Below are 17,725 nucleotides of genomic sequence, written 5' to 3' on the forward strand. Positions count from 1 at the left end.
TTCATCCAAGCCATTCAAATGGAACAATATTTCTTGTTGTGCATGACTGAGATCCAAATCTAGTTGGGTTTCCATCCTCAATGTGTTATATTCGAACTCAATGGATAGCAAAGCCTTTTTCCCATAGACCAGTTCATAGGGTGCAAATCCAGTGGTGATCTTCCATGTTGTATTAAAGGCCCAGGTGGCCCCAACTAGTCTCTATGCCCAATCCTTCATGTCGTTGCTCACTACCTTAGTTAATATGTTCTCTAGTGCCCTGTTGGTCACCTCCACTTGCCCATTAGTTTGTGAATGATAAGGAGTGGAGGTCCTATGCTTGATTTTGTGATGGCTAAGCATTTTTTCAATCATGTTGGAGGTAAACTAGCTGCCTTGGTCTATGATTAGCTCTCTAGGGTACCCAAATTTGTAGAATATATTCTCCCTTAGGAACTCAGCAACCTTCTCTTCTGTTGCTGCCTTAATTGCCTTGGTTTTGGCCCACTTAGTCAAATAACCAGTGCACATAATGATGTGTTGTTTTTGCTTTGAATGAGGGTTGATAGGCCCAATGAATTCCATGCCCCACTTGTCAAATGGCTCGAAAGTCACTTGAGGTTGTAGGGGCATTTCATCTCTTGGAGTAAGCTTTCCCATCCTCTAGCACTAATCACACTGACTAATGTACTTTTTCACATCCTGATGAAGAGTAGGCCAATAATAACCTGCTTGCAACACTTTGAATGTTTTCCTCTTTGCTGCAAAGTGACCTCCACAAGGCCCATCATGATAGGTCAGAAGGATGTCAAAGACTTCCTCTTCCCTTACACACCTTCTCAAGATTTGATCTAGGCCAAGTTTGAACAGACTGCCCCCAATCCAAGTGAAGGGGGCACTCTTCCTGACTATCTTGCTCTTTTCTTTGGAGGGAAATTTTGGTGGAAACTGTGTTGATACCAAATAGTTTGCTATATCAGCAAACCATGGGGAGAGAACTGAAATAGAAAACAAATTCTCATCTCGTAACTGGAAAACCACCATTCCTTCTTCATCTGCAAGCAGATTCATCCTAGTTAGAAAGTCAACAACAACATTTTCCTTACCAGGCTTATCAACAATAGTTAGATCAAACTTTTGTAATAAAATCAACCATCTTATAATTCTAGCATTCACATTTGGATTGTTCATTAAAATATTTGATTGCAGCATGATCAATATGCACAAATGTTTGATAGCCTGTAATGTAATTCCTAAATTTGTTTAATGAATGCACAACAACTAGGAGTTCCTTTTTGGTCACAGTATATTTTAGCTCAGCCTTTGACAGGTTCTTACTAATAAAATAGATGGCATAGGGAAATTTCTCCTCTTCCTAACCTAAGGTTGCTCCTATGGCTTTGTGTGAGACATCAACATGAATATGAAAAGGGAGGGCCCAGTTTGGGCCTCTAAGGATTGGTGCAGTGGTTAACTTACCCTTTAGAATGTTTAAGGCCTTTTGACAGCTCTTTGACCATATAAACTCAGAATCTTTGGCCAACAACACAAACAAAGGAGAGGCCAACTTGTTGAAGTCCTTTATGAACCTTCGGTAGTATCCAGCTAACCCTAAGAAAATCTTGACATCTCTCGGCTTTTGCGGAGGTGGGACCCTTTGGATGATTGCTATTTTGTTTGGATCCATCTATAGTACTTGCTAAGATATTGAATGACCTAGCACAGTCCCTTCAGTCATTAAGGATTCACATTTTTCTGGACTGAGAGACAGGTTCATTTCAATGCATTTGTGCAATACTTTGATAGGTTAGTCAGGGCTTCTTGGAAATCACAACCATAAGGTGGCAGGTAGCATCATACTAGGTGGCCAAAAGGAAGGACGTTATAGGCAAAAGTACCCCAAGGATAGGTGAATGTCATCTTATCCTGATCTTCTAGGCAGATTTGGATTTGGTTGTACCCACTGAATCCATCTAGGAAAGAAAAAACATTTCTTCCGTGCTAGGCCATCTAGCACTTGGTCAATGAAGGGTAGGGGAAAATGATCCTTCTTTGTGGCTTTTTTCAACTCCCTATAATCAACACAAATCCTCCACTTGCCATTTTTCTTGGGAACTAACACTAAAGGAGAGACACACTCACTGTCTCAGATAGGGTAAACGAATCCTGCATCTAGCAATTTTTGCAGTTCTTCTTTGACTATGTCTTTAAGAGCCAGATTCATCCTCCTTTGTGGTTTCCTGACTAGGTTGCAACCTTCTTTGATGTATATGTCATCAGTACACACTGATGGGTGTACTCCCTTCATTTCCTTATAACCCCAAGCAAAGGCTTCTATGTTCTCTCTCAACATGTTGCATAGATTTTCCTATTCTAAAGCAGAAAGAGTTGGATTAATTTTCAAAGTTTTCTCTGGACCAAATTCTATGGTTTTGACACGGAGTGGGTTGGAACTGGCCAAGCCTAAGTCAATTGGATGGTTTTTTTAGGTTTCCCTTACTTATTCTTCTAATGGTAGTGAACTACGAGGACTTTGGAGCAGGTGTTCAATTAAGTCATCCTCATCTTGTTGTCCTCCTCCTATGATTACTTCCAAAGCATAAAGTTGGGCAGAATAAACCTCATCTTCTTCCTCCTCTCCAACCACAAAGGTAAATCATGCTCTAGGGTAGGTTGAGTAGGAGGGTATAGGACTAACTGTTTGGACATATGCCCTGTTAGTGTTGGTATCTTCATCCCTCCATCAAAGATCAAATCCTCTTGATGCATTGCATATTAGGTGTCCCGCCCAGTTAGCTGCATTCCATTAGGCGCATGGATCATCTGACAGTAGTGGCTTTCCTACAGTTTCCCTCATGTTATCTACCTGTTGGCTCATGTTTGTTCATTTCAAAGCATATACAGTCATCTCTTGTCTTAAAGAATTGCAGAAGTCTCTACTAGGGTTTTATTGTCATTAGGTCTAGGGTTTCATTAGGGTTTCATCATAAAAGTGTTTCAAAGTGTCCAATAACAACCAGCAGGCCATGAGGAGGTTCCAACATCAATAAATTTAATCATCTAGTGCTCAGAAATGTGTCTTTCCTCAAAACTTTGTTTTGAGGAAAAACATAGTATTTTTGCTTTTATGGTACAAATTTATGTAATTTGATTTTATTCATATGTGAATCACTCCATCTGTAACCTTGGTCTCTTTCCTAGCTCCAGTAGCTCCAACTACCAACAAAACAAACAAAGCACAAGTCATTCAGTCCATCACAAGTTTTAATAAAGTGAAAAAAGTCCAAAAACAGAGTCAGAAACAAAGTCATTTTCAAAACATTGCAAAAATGGGTTTTATGAGCCAAAAATTTAAAAGCTCCATATATAAGTTATTTCTTCATTTGAAACATTCATTTGCACTCCAAGACAAAGTGGAAGCAAGGCAAAGTCATATTGGTGAGCATGTAAGAGGAATTGGTGAAAAATTTGGCACAAACAGGGGCGCAGCGCACTGGGAAGGTGGCACGGCGCACATAGACGGCGCGGCGCATAGAACCGCGACCTCCAGTGCAAATTAACACGGGCACGACGCACTCAGCAGGCGCGGCACATACAGCTGCAAGCCGAAAACTCCAAAAACTAACATCAAATTGCCCTAATCTCGTGGATCATCACTTGTACAAGTAAGTTGGGCTTCCATCATTGCTTTTCATCCAAGGTTAGTGCTTGTTGATGGTGGTTGTCTTATGGTGTTGGATATAAAAAAAAAATCAAACCCTACCAAGGAAAACAGTGCTATGGTTCTGTATTGACTGTTTAGCTGCCAAGTTATTCCTCCCACCTCACATTCCCTTGCTCCATTTTTCCCTTGATTTCCCTATTCCCTAAAGTCTCACACCCTTATATTCACTAATTCCATATTCCAAATCCTCTTTCCCAAAGTCCCAAAACTCCCAAACCCTAGTCCTATATAAAAACTCCCAAATCATTCCCTAATCCCCTATTTCCCTATTTAAACCTGTCCCAACAGTCCCTAAATCCCTCATTGTTTCCCCTCCCTCATATCATTGTTTCCCTTGGTGGCAACAGTCAAACACATCACAGCTCACCTATTTCTCATCGAGACAGCTCTAAAACAGTTCAATCACTAGCAGACATGGCATCTCATCCTTCTTATGATTATGAAGAGGAGATCCACAGTGACTCACCTACAGAGGTACATGCACCTAGGAGGCCTCATAGAGGTGGCAAACATATTAGAGAAGAACCAAACACTCTTGCTGAATTACAGGCCTGCCCTCTTGCCATCTCTTGTTTCCAACACCAGTCCTGCTATGAATTTTGTGAGAAGGTTGCTAGCATTTAGTTTCATCATGATTTGGCTCGCTTGTTTGTGCTGCATTTACATGATGGTCAAGCCACTCTAGCTGGTGTCACCTTTACATTAACACCAAAATCCATTTCACTAGCAACCGGTATTCCCAACATTGGAGAGCAATGGAACAAGAGGCAGCAAATTGACCAGCAGCATTATGAACCATACATCAAACCAGGCTATTTGAGACAACTGAGCATAGCATTTCCTTTCCGGTACCTCAAAGATGCTTATGCTCCTTTGATGAAATTGATCATGAGGTATTTCAGCTGTGAGGGCCGTTTTCACGTTTGTATGCTTATCATATTAGGCTACTGATGCATTTTATCAGGGTAAGGATGATGAAAATCCCTTACTTCATGTGCCGAAACATAGAGAAGATGACCACCCTAGTGCAGCATAAGACTCCTCAGTAGCAGTTCAACAGTATTTACCATTTTTCTCTCATTAAAATTGTGGTCATTCATCAGCTTGGCTTACGGGGAATCACTTGGGAGGACTTCATCTCTCGTGATTTTTTCAGAGCTCCTCAGGGACCTTCAGAGGCTTTGCATGAGACAGGTGAACCTTCTTATCAGCATGAGGGTCATGAGATACAGACCGCTAGCATGCCGGTGTTTATCACCTATCAGAAGGGTATTAGACGGTTGTTTGCAGCAGCAAAGCGAGTGTTATCTCCACCCAGGGTGGAAGGGGCCTCGCTTCCGTCATCAGCACAACAGGTTCAGGACAAAGGCAAGAGGCCACTACAGGAGGAAGGACCATCAGGTGAGCGGGAGACTGATTTCATTCTCATTGAGGGTGATGATACTAATATGGGCTCGCAAAGCACGAATCTTAGAGAAATCATTCAGGAGCAGCAGGCGAACATTGATGCCTTGTCTATCAATTTGGATAGAGCCCAATGGACAATACAGTACTTGGAGCAAAGGAATAAATAGCTAGAGGACCAACAGGTGATTATGGAGTTGCAAAACATTCGGGAGAATCGCCAAGCTGTCCAAAGGAGGAGAGTGGAGTTCACTTCACTTGAGCGGGAGATTAATGCCGATAGGGAGTCATGGCTTGAAAGAGCCAATATCCACTTGGAGAGGAAGTTAGAAAAGGCCATCAATGAGAAGGCCATCATATCATTACTTGTCAAGGAACTTGGTGTGCCAAGCGAGAATTTTAAAGGCAAAGTTCAAGGAGGCAAAAAGAGCATGAAGGACTTCAGGGCAGAGGCTTCCTTGGCCCAACACAATGCTCAGCCCACAAAACATTTGGAGCACTCATTTGGCGTCGCACCACGTGGCGCTCGCTTTTGCTAGGAAAAGGGATTTGGCCTTTCCTACCAATGGCCAAGAAATTTGGACAAGCCCTCAAAAAGGTCAAAAAGGACCTCACTGCCTTTTGACACACAGGAAGCAATGCTAACTAATGGAGGCCAAATTGAAAAGTTCCACTTGGGTTGGAAAGTAGATAGGCAGAGCTTTCCAACAAGCACACCTGGAGCTCATTTGGACACCGAGAAGGCCTCAAAAAGTGGGCCCAAACAGGCGCTATGCATAGAGAATCAGGCGCGGTGCATAGAGAAAAAATTGCCAGTTTGACGAAGTATTGCTCTGTTTTTCACCTAGCTTTGGCCAGTTTGAATTTTTCACTTTCCTAATGGAAAATTTGTGATGTAATTTAATGTAAATTGATGGATCATGATGTAAATATGTCAAATGTTCACTTGTAGAGGTAGATTCATCAGTTTAAAAGTTGTTTGAAACTGAATGAATCAGTGCCCTTGTTTCTAGAGGCATGTTGTTTTGTTGCCTAATTTCTAGTTCTCAATTTAGAATTAGTTGAAACAACTACTAAATATGTGAGCTCAGCCCCTAGAGGCAAGGATGAGCTATGGTTGTCTATATTATGTTGTTTTTCAGTCATTAGCATGGTTGGACTTTTGAGAAAGCCTTGAGCTTCATTGTACATTCATATCAGCATTTTGGCTAAGGATTTGAGACCAGGATTTGTAGCACTCTATGGGATCCCTGTGGCATTTTTTTTTGGTACAATGCTTTTCTCTGTAAAGTGAATTTATTTATGTGATTGTATTCCATTATCTCTCTTATTTCTTCTCATCTAAATCAAACAAGAGTGTAAGTAGAATCCATTGAAATTGCAGTGCTCTACTTGAGGTTTGTTTTAGTCTTTGATGTTTTCAGCTGTTTGGAGAGGATCCATGAGATTTCTTGCCCTCTTCAGCTCCTCACCTGTTTAGTCCTTTCATCTCATTCAATTTTAAGTGCCAAAAACAATTTCCTACCTTGCCCCATTGAGATCTCTGCAAGACTGAGCCTCAATCCCCGCATCCGAAATCTACCTTTCCATCTGAGCCAAAAAAAACATTATTTTATTCAATCAAACTTTTTCACATATATACCTAGCCTAAGATCAATATTTCTATCAGTCATCTCAAGCCCTCATCGATCATAATTTTCTGAGATTGACCCAGAGAGAGCCCTCCCCTGACCTGGTAGGGCTAGCTACCAGGTTGAGTGTGGTTTGATGTTGGTCCTGGATCCTACCTTTTCAGCCTGAGGTAAATCTAGGCACTAACATAGTGGAGAGTCCACTGGGGTAGAAATTTTATTATCATTGTTTTTCTTTATAGACTATAGACGAAGTCTGAAGATTAGCCAGGTAGCCTTCAAAACGCTTTTTCTTTGCATTAGCGAAAGTAGATAAAAGCTGCTTCAGTAAATCTCTGGTCTAGTCTTATAAGCTGAACATCTAACTTGCAAATTACCTCAGTAAAATGTATCACGTTCAGATTTGATTGTTGATGGTGGACAACAGTCAAACACAGGAAGGCTGAAATCATTCACCTGGTGACTCCAATGTCGAAGAATCCCAAGGTTCCGAATTTTTATGGTGACTCTACTCTTCAAGAATCAGTAGCCTAAAGAATTTCTTGGTCAATTCATTGTTATCAAAATGGATTTTCTTGCTCGACCTATCCTCCCATGAGCCAAGATCACATTCCAGGTTTTCCAAATAAAATTCCAAAGGTAAAGTGGCAAAGGAATTTGCCTATGTTTAAATATGATAATAAGAATGATGTCGCTTTACATCTGGTTAGATTTCACATACATATTCGCAAGTTGAAGGTTGATTTTCCTGAAGATTGCTTGATGAAGATATTCATGGCCACTCTGGAAGGTGAAGCCCGATCTTGGTATGAAAGTTTGCCCCTTGCTTGTATTTACTGTTTAAAGGATTTTCATACCATGTTCTTTGAAAGGTATAAAGAATCTTATCCATCATTAAATTTGGTTCAAAACTGTTGCAAACATGTTTATAATTTTATTGAACATCTTGAGAAAGTTTATGAAGATGATGATTTCATGGATGATGAGATCATGGAAGCCCTGTATGAAAATCCATTTCAGCAGCAGAAAGAGAGTGATACTTATCAAGATGATCAAGAAAATTTGCAGCAGGATCAAGATCTTAGTACGATGGAAGATAATGAAAGAGAAGGTTTTATTTCAGATCTGTCCATAGAAGAAGACAACATGCAGGAAAGTCAAGTTTCAATCTTAGAATGTGATAAAGTCAAGTTGGTTATTTCAGATCTAGATTCAGATCATGATGATCAAGACAACCTTGTTCTAAATCCCATGAAGGAGAGCTCTGCTGTTGAGATCATCTGGAATGAAGAAGACAGAGTTATTGAACAAAGCCTTCATGAGGAGGTAATCCAGTCATTTGATGACAAACAAGATGAAACCTTTGTTCAAGTAAGTGAAAAATCTTCTTTTGATAATTCAATGGTAAATGATAATTTGGATAATTTGGTTGCCATGTCATATTAAGATGATCAACAATGTTTCCAAATTTCAGAAGATCAGGACTGTCATTCAGATTTTTCATGTTTTGAAATGTTATTTCAAGAAGACAAAAATCACTTGAGAAAAACAAAACAGAAAGTATTATCTCCTCTGTCTGAAGATGAGATAGATTGACTCTTAAAAGGTCGGGTTATAGCCAAAGCTAATGCAAGTCTGTAGTGTGCACATGGTGAAGACGGTGTTGGTGAAGCTTCTTCTTCTTTTGAAGATGATGACAGTCTTGACATTAGCCTTATAGATCAGTGAATAGATAATATTCTCTTTCATGAAAATGATAAGGCTGTCATGTTTGATAATCTTGAAGATTGTTATCTGTTTAAGAATGACCTAGACCATGAAATTGAGGAATGTGAGTCTGAGAGACACAGTAAGCCAGAATTCACGTCAGTTACTATCAATCAGCAACCCACTGTTCTTTCAGATCAGAATAAAGGGAGTACTTGTATTTTTGCTGCTGGATCTCAAGATAAAATAGTGCTTCAGGATTATCAAGATCCCTTTGGCATTCTTTTGCAAGCATTAGAGAAGATAAATGTTGCCTGGTTCATTATCATAAGCCTTGGTTTTAGTGGTTATTGTGAGTTGCCTACATGTACATTGTTCTACCTGCTCGGGGAAAGTGAGAGCAGAATTTCATTGAGTAGCCACTTGTTGGATTGGTTACATTGGAAGGCTCACTACACATGATTGTACATATTTCATCAGTAGGCAAGTGGTTGTCATCATGATTTGAAGTTCTCAAATCTCGATGGTCTGCTGCCATTTAAAAGCTTTGTAAGTACTTGTTTCAGTTAATTCAGTCTTGAGTCATTTTTTGTTTCATTCAGTTTAAAGATAGTTTCAGCTAAGTGTCCAGTTTCAGCTTTTGAGAGTCTTGTTTCAGTTTTGGATTAGTCAGTTCTACTATAAGTCTTGAGTCGAAGTTTTGTAGTAATTGGTTTTTGGGTGTTTTGAAGTTATTAACTCCATAGCCCAATGGACAAAGTCACTGCTTGCTTTCCCAGAGATCTGTAGTTCTTGGCACCTTCAAGGAGCTACCATCCCCATTGGAGCCCATGTTAGTGTGGGTATCTTCATCCCTCCATCAGAGATCAAATCCGCTTGTTGTATTGCATATTAGGTATCCCGCCCACTCAGCTGCATTCCATTAGGTGCATGGATCATCCGACGATAGTGGATTTCCTACAGTTTCCCTCATGTTATCTACCTGCTGGCTCATGTTTGTTCATTTCAAAGCATATACAGTCATCTTTTGTCTTAAAGAATTGCAGAAGTCTCTACTAGGGTTTTATTGTCATTAGGTCTAGGGTTTCATCAGAAAAGTGTTTCAAAGTGTCCAATAACAACCAGCAGGCCATGAGGAGGTTCCAGCATCAATAAATTTCATCATCCAGTGCTCAGAATTGTGTCTTTCCTCAATACTCTATTTTGAGGAAAAACAGAGTATTTTTTCTTTTATGGTACAAATTTATGTAATTTGATTTTCTTCATATGTGAATCACTCCATCTGTAACCCTGGTCTCTTTCCCTAGCCCTAGTAGCTCCAACTACCTGAAAAACAAACAAAGCACAAGTCATTCATTCCATCACAAGTTTTAATAAAGTGAAAAAATTCCAAAAACAGAGTCAGAAACAAAGTCATTTTCAAAACATTGCAAAAATGGGTTTTATGAGCCAAAAATTTAAAAGCTCCATATATAAGTTATTTCTTCATTTGAAACATTCATTTTCACTCCAAGACAAAGTGGAAGAAAGGCGAATTCGTGTTGGTGAACATGTGAGAGGAATTGGTGAAAAATTGGCCAAAAATAGGGGAGCGACGCACCAGGCAGGTGGCACGGCGCACATAGACGGTGCGGTGCATAGAACCATGACATCCAGTGCAAATTAACACAGGTGCGGCACACTCAGCAGGCGCGGCGCATTGGGTTTGATGCACAACACATATAGTCGGCAAGCTGAAAACTCCAAAAACTTGCTCCAAATCGCCCTAATCTCGTGGATCATCACTTGTACAAGTAAGTTGGGCTTCCATCATTGCTTTTCATCCAAGGTTAGTGCTTGTTGATGGTGGTTGTCTTATGGTGTTGGATATAAAAAAAAAAAAAAATCAAACCCTACCAAGGAAAACAGTGCTAGGGTTTTGTATTCACTATTTGGCTACCAAGTTATTCCTCCCACCTCACATTCCCTTGCCCCATTATTCCCTTGATTTCCCTATTCCCTAAAGTCACAAACCCTTATATTCACTAATTCCATATCCCAAATCCTATTTCCCAAAGTCCCAAAACTCCCAAACCCTAGTCCTATACAAAAACTCCCAAATCATTCCATAATCCCCTATTTCCCTAATTAAACCTGTCCCAACAGTCCCTAAATCCCTCATTGTTTCCCCTCCCTCATATCATTGTTTCCCTTGGTGGCAACAATCAAACACATCACAGCTCACCTATTTCTCATCAAGACAGCTCTAAAACAGTTCAATCACTAGCAGACATGGCATCTCATCCTTCTTATGATTATGAAGAGGAGATCCACAGTGACTCACCTACAGAGGTACATGCACCTAGGAGGCCTCATAGAGGTGGCAAACATATTAGAGAAGAACCAACCACTCTTGCTGAATTATAGGCCTGCCCTCTTGCCATCTCTTGTTTCCAACACCAGTCCTGCTATGAATTTTGTGAGAAGGTTGCTAGCATTCAGTTTCATCATGATTTGGCTCGCTTGTTTGTGCTGCATTTACATGATGGTCAAGCCACTCTAGCTGGTGTCACCTTTACATTAACACCAAAATCCATTTCACTAGCAACCGGTATTCCCAACATTGGAGAGCAATGGAACAAGAGGCAACAAATTGACCGGCAGCATTATGAACCATACATCAAACCGGGCTATTTGAGACAACTCAGCAGAGCATTTCCTTTCCAGTACCTCAAAGATGCTTATGCTCCTTTGATGAAATTGATCATGAGGTATTTCAGCTGTGAGGGTCGTTTTCACGTTTGTATGCTTATCATATTAGGCTACTGATGCATTTTACCAGGGTAAGGATGATGAAAATCCCTTACTTCATGTGCCGAAACATAGAGAAGATGACCACCCTAGTGCAGCACAAGACTCCTCAGCAGCAGTTCAACAGTATTTACCATTTTGCTCTCATTAAAATTGTGGTCATTCATCAGCTTGGCTTACAGGGAACCACTTGGGAGGACTTCATCTCTCGTGATTTTTTTAGAGCTCCTCAGGGACCTTCAGAGGCTTTGCATGAGACAGGTGAACCTTCTTATCAACATGAGGGTCACGAGACACAGACCGCTAGCATGCCGGTGTTTATCACCTATCAGAAGGGTACTAGACAGTTGTTTGCAGCAGCAAAGCGAGTGTTATCTCCACCCAGGGTGGAAGGGGCCTCACTTCCGTCATCAGCACAACAGGTTCAGGACAAAGGCAAGAGGCCACTATAGGAGGAAGGACCATCAGGTGAGCGGGAGACTGATTTCATTCTCATTGAGGGTGATGATACTAATATGGGCCTGCAAAGCACAAATCATAGTGAAATCATTCAGGAGTGGCAGGCGGACATTGATGCCTTGTCTATCAATTTGGATAGAGCCCAATGGACAATACAGTACTTGGAGAAAAGGAATAAATAGCTAGAGGACCAGCAGGTGATTATGGAGTTGCAAAACATTCGGGAGAATCGCCAAGCTGTCCAAAGGAGGAGAGTGGAGTTCACTTCACTTGAGCAGGAGATTAATGCCGATAGGGAGTCATGGCTTGAAAGAGCCAATATCCACTTGGAGAGGAAGTTAGAAAAGGCCATCAATGAGAAGAATATGCTTAGAAACCTATCATATCATTACTTGTCAAGGAACTTGGTGTGCCAAGCGAGAATCAGGAGTTTAAAGGCAAAGTCAAAGAGAGCATCAAGGAGGCAAAAAGAGCATGAAGGACTTCAGATATTGGCGGAGGCTTCCTTGGCCCAACACAATGTTTTATGGAGAAGACTCAACCCAAATTTCAAAAAATTTGGAGCACTTTTTGTATTTTTGAAATTTTTGGCACAAACAATAGAATTTTCTGCCCTATGCGCCACGCCACGTGGTGCTCGCTTTTGCTAGGAGCCTCCAAAGCACAAAAAATTAGCATTTTTGGATTTGGCATGAAAAAATATGCTTTCCTACCAATGGCCAAGAAATTTGGACAGTTTTTGAGCCCTCAAAAAGGTCAAAAACACTCAAAAAATGACCTCACTGCCCCTATTTTGATACACAGGAAGCAATGTTGGAAGAACTGACTTTTGGGGGGCAAATGGAGGCCAAATTGAAAAGTTCCACTTGGGTTGGAAAGTAGACAGGCAGACCTTTCCAACAAGAACACTTGGAGGTCATTTGGACACCGAGAATGCCTCTAAAAGTGGGTCCAAACAAGCGCTACGCATAGAGAATCAGGCGCGGCGCATAGAGAAAAATTGCCAGTTTGACCAAGTATTGCTCTGTTTCTCGCCCAGCCTTGGCCAGTTTGACTTTTTCACTTTCCTAATGGAAAATTTATGATGTAATTTAATGTACATTTATGGATCATGATGTAAATATGTCAAATGTTCACTTGTAGAGGTAGATTCATCAATTTAAAAATTGTCTGAAACTGAATGAATCAGTTCCCTTGTTTCTAGAGGCATGCTGTTCTATTGCCTAATTTCTAGTTCTTAGTTTAAAATTAGTTGAAACAACTCCTAAACATGTGAGCTCGACCCCTAGAGGCAAGGATGAGCTATGGTTGTCTATATTATGTTGTTTTTTAGTCATTAGCATGGTTGGACTTTTGAGAAAGCCTTGAGCTTCATTGTACATTCATATCAGCATTTTGGCTAAGGAATTAAGACCAGGATTTGCAACACTCTTTGGGATCCCTGTGGCATTTTGTTTTGGTATAGTGCTTTTCTCTGTAATTGTGAATTTATTTATGTGATTGTATGCCATTATCTCTTTTATTTCTTCTTAGCTAAATCAAACAAGAGTGTAACTAGAATCCATTGAAATTGCAGTGATCTACTTGAGGTTTGCTTTAGTCTTTGATGTTTTCAGCTGTTTGGAGAGGATCAATGAGTTTTCTTCCCTCTTCAACTCCTCACCTGTCTAGTCCTTTAATCTCATTCAATTTTAAGTGCCAAAAACAATTTCCTACCTTGCCCCATTGAGATCTCTGCAAGACTGAGCCTCAATCCCCGCATCCAAAATCTACCTTTCCATCTGAGCCAACAAAAACATTATTTTATTCAATCAAACTTTTTCACATATATACCTAGCCTAAGGTCAATATTTCTATCAGTCATCTCAAGCCCTCATCGATCATAATTTGCTAAGATTGACCTGGAGAGAGCCCTCTCCTGACCTAGTAGGGCTAGCTACTAGGCTGAGCGTAGTTTGATGTTGGCCCTGGATCCTACCTTTTCAGCCTGAGGTAAATCTAGGCACTAACATGCCCATTCTTGATGGTCATAGTCCCAGCTCTGCAGCTAATGTAAGCATCAGTTGTGTCCAACCATGGCCTCCCAAGGATGAGAGGGTAACCAGTAAGCTTAGCCTTAGGCTAGAGAACTAGGAAATCTGCAGGGTACTCCCAAGATTCAATGGAGACCATCACATCCTCCACAATTCCCTTAGGGGTGACTGTGGAATGGTCTGCAAGTTGCAGAACTCTTATGGTCTTCCTCAATGACCATTGGAGGTTGAGCTTGAGCATGGTGTCCTTGGTTATCACATTAATGGCAGCCCCAAGATCAATCAAAGTGTGTGGTATGTTAGTTCCGGTCTTCGCAGCCTGTCACCAGAGATCAACATGAGCTCTTACTATGTCTGGTTTTGTTAGATGTTTTGCACATGATTTTCAGCACAAAACATGTCACAAGTGTGTCCATCAGAAGATGCTCGGAAAAATATTTCCAACGGTATATCACGCTTCCATAACCGGTTTCTAGATTAGAAGATATGATCGAAATGAATGAGTGATTCTTGGTTATGCATGTTTTGAGGTCAGTTGCTGCGCATAATGACAAGTTTAGTAAAAAATTAGTTTCTGAAAGAATGGTAAGGAATTTTTCAAAAGTGAAAGAGGTTTTTGTTCACCACAAATCTAAAAACAAAAACCTCCTTCATTTTATGCACAGGTGCTACTATGTGGGAGATATACAATGATATTTGGAGCCTACATTTAAACAAAGAAAAATTTTCATATTTTTTATTGTTTAAATCATTTTAGGGCGGGGCCATTTTACAATAGATGGAAAGTAATTTTGAGAAACCCAAAGAGGTTTTTGTTAAGAAAGAGCCATATAACAAAAAAATCTTTTAGTTTATTCACAGGTGTCATGGATTTGGATATGTGACTAGATCTTTACAGCTCATTTTCACATATTTAAATTTTTAATGATTTTCTATTTTAGAGATGATTTTGTGGAACAGATTGCGAGCAACTGGAAACGAATTTCCCAAATTTGAGAGTGTTTTTTCTCCAAAATGACCTTATCTACAAAAAATTCTTTCCGTTTTGTAACAGGTGCTATGGTTTAGGAGATACGAGTTCATCTTCAACACCTATTTTCAGAAACTCGGCCCAAGTTTAATGTAGGGGTTGGAATTTGGCAGAAGGTTGGACTTTTGAGAAAGCCTTGAGCTTCATTGTACATTCATATTAGCATTTTGGCTAAGGAATTGAGACTAGGATTTGCAGCGCTTTTTGGGATCTATGTGGCAATTTGTCTTGGTACAGTGCTTTCCTTTGTAATTGTGAAATTATTTATGTGATTGTATGCCATTATCTCTCTTATTTCTTCTCAGCTAAATCAAACAAGAGTGTAAGTAAAATCCATTTAAATTGCAGTGCTCTACTTGAGGTTTGCTTTAGTCTTTGATGTTTTCAGTTGTTTGGAGAGGATCCATGAGTTTTCTTGCCCTCTTCAGCTCCTCACTTGTCTAATCCTTCCATCTCATTCAATTTTAAGTGCCAAAAACAATTGCCTACCTTGCTCGATTGAGATCTCTGTAAAACTGAGCCTCATTCCCTGCACCCAAAATCTACCTTTCCATCTGAGCCAACAAAAACACCATTTTATTCAATCAAACTCTTTCACACATATACCTAGCCTAAGATCAGTATTTCTATCAGTTATCTCAAGCCCTCATCGATCATAATTTGCTGAGATTGACCCGGAGAGAGCCCTGCCCTGACCTGGTAGGGCTAGCTACCAGGCTGAGCGTGATTTGATGTTGGCCCTGGATCCTACCTTTCCAGCCTGAGGTAAATCTAGGATCTAACATAGTGGCAACCATACTGGGGAAGAAAAGTTTATTTGTTTGTTAGTGTTCTTTGTTTTATAGACTACAGATGGAGCCTGAAGTTATCAAGGTAGCCTTCGAAATACTCTTGCTTTGCATTAGCGAAAATAGATAAAAGCTACTTCAGTCAATCTCCGGTCTAGTCTTATAAATGGAATATCTAACCTGCAAATTGCCCCAGTACATGTATCAAGTCAGATCTGATTGTTGATGGTGGAAAACAGTCAGACACATATGAAGACTAAAATCATCTAACTGGCGACTCCACTATTCGAAGTCCCAAGTTTCAAAGTATTGATGGTGGCTCCATTGGCTAAATGAAGGACTCAAATGTTGCTTCTATTTGTTCAAGGCATTCATGTATCAATTTTTCTAATCTTCTTGGTTTTCCTAATCAATTACCAAAGGATGCATACATTTTGAGTAATGGCCCTAAATTCAATGGGGAAGATCTGACTTTGACTCTAGAACATATAGAAAATTTTAAATCATTTGTGGACATTCTTAGAGTTAAAAAGGAAGATGTCTTCATCAGATTGTTCTTTGATTCGTTTCAAGGCAAATGTAAAAAATGGATTGAAGGTTTTCCTATCATATCTATTAAGTCCTTTGCAGATTTTTGTCGTATATTTCTTGAAACATGGATGGAGAAAGAGGAAGAATTCAAAATAGAGGTGCCCTCTATTCAATGTTTTAGAGAATGGGAAGACATGTGCACGACTGATGAGGTAGATGAGAACTTTGCGTCATCTCTTTCTTCTTATTTGAAATCCTGTCAATGCAACCATGAAGTTAAGCTCAATATTTTGCAAGATTTTTCCATCAAAATTGAAGGAGATCTAACTAAATTGGAGACCCAAATACAGTCCCAGGATCTGGATTGTGGAGTCTCATTCTTTGGGGACCTTTTTCAGCAGAAGAAACAGAAGGTAAGGCTGCCCGTGGATATTTGCATTAATAGTTTGTAGCTGGAAGCATGTATTGAGGAGTTGGGGCAGCAAACAGAGTTTGGTTTCTTCGATCCTATTGCAGTGTACATGGAAATTTTTTCAGTTTGAATGATAGATCAGATTGCCTTTTACACAACCAAATTCATTATGTGCATGTATGGCTACCAGCCCTTTCTAGTTGTGTCTTGGTTCGAGCACTTCCAAGTAGCATCCTTGTCACAGTTACTTGATTGGTTGATCTGGCATTACAACATTACTTGATCTATCAATTTTGCAGCAAAGTAGGTTAGATTTGTACATAAATAAGCTGCATGAGGCAACATTTTAGTTTCGGTATTTCTTTATGTACAGGTTGCAGTATGTATATGTTTTTGGATTGGTATGAGTTGTTTTGGGTTTGCAGTTGTTTGACTCAATTCCCAATGGATGAGGCACTTGGTCTACAGTTTTCTTGACACCTCTAAGGAGCTGCCATCCCCAATGGAGCCGATGTTAGTTCCAGTCTTCGCAGCCTGTCACCAGAGATCAACATGAGCTCTTACCATGTCTAGTTTTGTTAGATGTTTTGCACATGATGTTTAGCACAAAACATGTCACAAGTGTGTCCATCAGAAGAAGCTCAGAAAAATATTTCCAATGGTATATCACACTTCCATAACCAGTTTCTAGATTATAAGATATGATCAAAATGAATGAGTGATTCTTGGTTATGCATGTTTTGAGGTCAGTTGCTGCGCACAATGACAAGTTTAGTAAAAATTCAGTTTCTGAAAGAATGGTAAGGAATTTTTCAAAAGTGAAAGAGGTTTTTGTTCATCACATATCAAATAAAAAAATAGACCTTTCGTTTATGCACAGGTGGTACTATGTGGAAGATATACAGTGATATTTGGAGCCTACATTTAAACAAAGCAAAATTTTCATATTTTTTACTGTTTTAGTCATTTTAGGGCGGGGCTAGTTTACAACAGATGGAAAGTAATTTTGAGAAACCCAAAGAGATTTTTGTTAAGCACGATTCATATAACAAAAATGTCCTTCATTTTATTCACAGGTGTCATGGATTGGGATATGTGACTGGACCTTTACAACTCATTTTCACAGATTTAAATTTTTAATGATTTTCTGTTTTAGAGATGATTTTTTGGAACTTATTGCGAGTAACTGGAAATGAATTTCCAAAATTTGAGAGAGGTTTTACTCCAAAATAACCTT

This window comes from Pinus tabuliformis, chromosome 6 (genome assembly GCF_031772625.1).
Source record: "Pinus tabuliformis cultivar Carrire ecotype Pingquan chromosome 6, CPIR1, whole genome shotgun sequence".
Taxonomy (NCBI): Eukaryota; Viridiplantae; Streptophyta; class Pinopsida; order Pinales; family Pinaceae; genus Pinus; species Pinus tabuliformis.